The sequence below is a fragment of the Gavialis gangeticus genome, unplaced genomic scaffold (assembly GCF_001723915.1).
Source record: "Gavialis gangeticus isolate Ggan-Ray unplaced genomic scaffold, GavGan_comp1, whole genome shotgun sequence".
Lineage (NCBI taxonomy): Eukaryota > Metazoa > Chordata > Crocodylia > Gavialidae > Gavialis > Gavialis gangeticus.
In genome coordinates, this window is record NW_017729014.1 from 12,292,236 (window position 1) to 12,295,335 (window position 3,100).

At 43.1% G+C, this 3,100-nt stretch overlaps 1 protein-coding gene across 1 annotated transcript in view; it reads right to left on the bottom strand.

The window, feature by feature from the left end:
- TMEM201 (transmembrane protein 201) overlaps nt 1-3,100 on the bottom strand; it is a 60,707-nt gene that overhangs the window by 1,846 nt on the left and 55,761 nt on the right. The window lies entirely within an intron of this gene.

Consider the following 3,100-nt stretch of genomic DNA (forward strand, 5'->3'; position numbering starts at 1 on the left):
TTTTCAAATGTGTAATTATGGGCCAGGGAAAGAAAATTCAAACAAGGACACAGAATTATGAACTCTCAAGCATTTAAAAACCCCCCACAAAAAACAAAAAACACCCCCCCCAGGCTTTTTTTTTTTTTTTTTAATTATTTTTTTTAAAAGAAAAAGGGCTTGGCTTAAAGATAATGTGGGGCTCTCTTCTTGTCTTTTGGTTTGTGAGCCTTAGAACTGCATGGTTCACATTTTTAAGCTTGTCTCCATCACCACAGTTTTCCCAGATTCGCTTGACTCCAGGAAATGAGGCTTGTGATAAAACCCAGCAGAGCTGGCAACAGCAAAGAACATACCTTAGTGCCCAGGGTATGATAAATGAAATGGATGGAGTGAAAAATCTCTATCCCTCTCCAGTATAGTATCACCTGGTTGCCAGACTAGGTGTCAGTATAATTACTCCTGAATTCGACTACCGACTCCCTGGGTAAGCCCGTAACTTCTTTACCCTCATTGTACCTGTATTTTCCCCATCTTCATTATTCTCGCTCTCATGTGTCGTGAACTTCAGCCGAGATGAAAGTATTGTTACAGGAAGAATACAGGGAGGATGACTGATCATCTAAATAGGTCTTTTCCATTTAACTTTGATTGGGCTAGGGCTACGTTTCAAAATCACTCCAGGAGAAGGAATCCAGTAAATAACAGCATTACATTGGGAGGGAAAAAGACGCTACGAATAAAACTGACTACAGATCAAAAGTTTCCCACACTGAAAAGAAATAAAGAGGTAGTTTCTGCAAAATAGTGTTCCCTGTTTCAAGGCAAAAAAAATAAATAAATTCTCCAGACGTATTTCAGAGCAGAACACAATCACCCAGCACCAGGACAAGCTAGCAGCACACTTGAACAAAGCAAAAGACCAGCAAGAGAATAAAAGGAGAAAAACGTCAGCCTTGAATAAATAGATTTTTGCAAGTGTCTTTTGCAAAAAATCTAGTTGGTCTAATAAAAGATGGAACTTGTGGTAGAGGTGACATCTTTTATTAGACCAACTAGATTTTTGCAAACATTTTTTTTTTGCAAAAATCTAGTTGGTCCAACAACAGATAATCACCTCTACCATGAGTTCTGATTCCTGTTGCCTCTAGACCAATACGGCTACAACCTGGATACCTGACAGCCTTTAACAACTACCTAACTTCGAGCAAGCAGCCCTGCTCGAGTCTGCCGGATCTCCCAAATTCTCATTCATGCTGTAAAATGAAGACACAAACTCAAAGCAATAACAACAACGTACATTTACCTGACAAGTACGAGCAAAGCCTTGGCAGAGCTATCACCCACTACCCACTGTAGAAGAAAACAAGTGCATGAATGCCAGCTGTGAACACGTCGGAAGACAACCGACATAACTGGACCACCTTGACACTGGGTGAGTGTGCACGGCATGTGACAAGTTTAGAGGCTTGTCAGGCAAGTGAACTGGCTTGTGTGTGCGAGGATTACAGAATCTGGACCCAAGTGTCTGTATTTGTTGCCTGAAATCTCTCACTCTACCCACCTTTGCCTAGGAAATGGTAAAATATAGTAAAGAATTACTGGGAGGACTACGCCGCTTAGAAGGCTGAGCTGAGATGAGGGCACCTGCGCGCTAGGTGCTACACGTACCAAGGGTTGCTTCCTCGGGGTGATCTAAAGGCAAGGTCTCTGGAGAGGTGCAGCTGGATTCAGCTAACAGTTAATGGAAGGAAACTAATTTCCCTTTCAGCAGCCGGAGGGCTACAAATAAAGATTGTCCTTCTACACGGAGAAAAATTGGGAGTAAACGAAACACTTGAAAACTACCATCTCTGTAAAATGAATACGTTCAAATCGGAAAGATTATATAAAGCACTTCCCCACGAAACTCATGTTTATGGCATCTATCCAGTTTTTAGAAAGTTATCAGGCTCTATCAGAAGCTTAAACCCCACTGTCCTCAGTGCTTAGGACAGAGCATCCTTTTCCCCAAGTCTAATATTAAACGTGCTCAAGCGGCTGTTTTGCTCAGGCAAACCCAGTGTGTCTGGCGCATCCCAGCTAGTTATACAGACTGTCTACTTACCTCTGGAGGTGGGAGATGACAATGAGAATAAATAGCTAAGGGCAAGAAGGTAACAAGCTCTCCATAATAGGCATCCTTATTTCTCAGAGACAGGCAGCACAAGTTCCAAAAGCTAAAGGAAGGGTTGAAAAATATAATGCTTGTTTGATGGACACATGCTGTCAGTAAGAAAATACTTAGGGGGTAAGCCCTTTATTTATTTAGCATGCATTACAGCTTGCATCTCCAGTGCTACTGAATGTCCCTCCTGTGTTTAGAGGAACATGGAGAAGGATCTAGATGGGTCAACTAATGGTAACGGGCACTCGGTACTGTCCTTCACTAGTTACTGCTGCTGTCGTTCGAGCGAGCTAGTCGTCACTAGCTTGGTAGCTGTTCAGTGGGTGATAGGGAATGTATTGAAGAGTCTCAGGGTAGTTTCTAACAGACACAGGTTAACATTGCAAAATCCAAAGTCACAATGGGTGCTGCTTTTGGCAGGAGAATCAAATAGCTGAAGCCAAATTTCCCCACTCATCCCATGGTTGGGTCCGCTCAGGATGAGGCTGCAGGATGCAGCTGAACCATTGTGGGGGAGAAACCGGTCTGGCCACACGCTGTCTGCTAAAATCAGCTTAGCTTTGCAAGTCTGAAGAGAAGACGTTTTACTCATGAGGCTCTAGGGAGAGGCAGGAATACTGCAGCCTTCCTGGTAAGCACTGAACACTCAAACAAGAGACGCATAAGAGTGAGATTTAAAATTTCAATTTTTTTGCTTTTTTATTTTCTAAAGAAAAATAATCCTCTTTAAACACAGAGCATGAACTAAAAACCTCCTGGGGGACGGTTTGCCCCCTCAGCTGGAGCACAAAGTAACTCAACTGTACAGAGTTCAGAGCCCAAAACAAGCATACATGGAACATACAACATTTCTTTAGTAGGGGATGAGGTTTAGGACTCCTCATTATTGTCGTCTCCCCCCACCCCCTAACACTATCAGCAGGGACCCATCCCCTTCCCCAGTACCCCCACCCC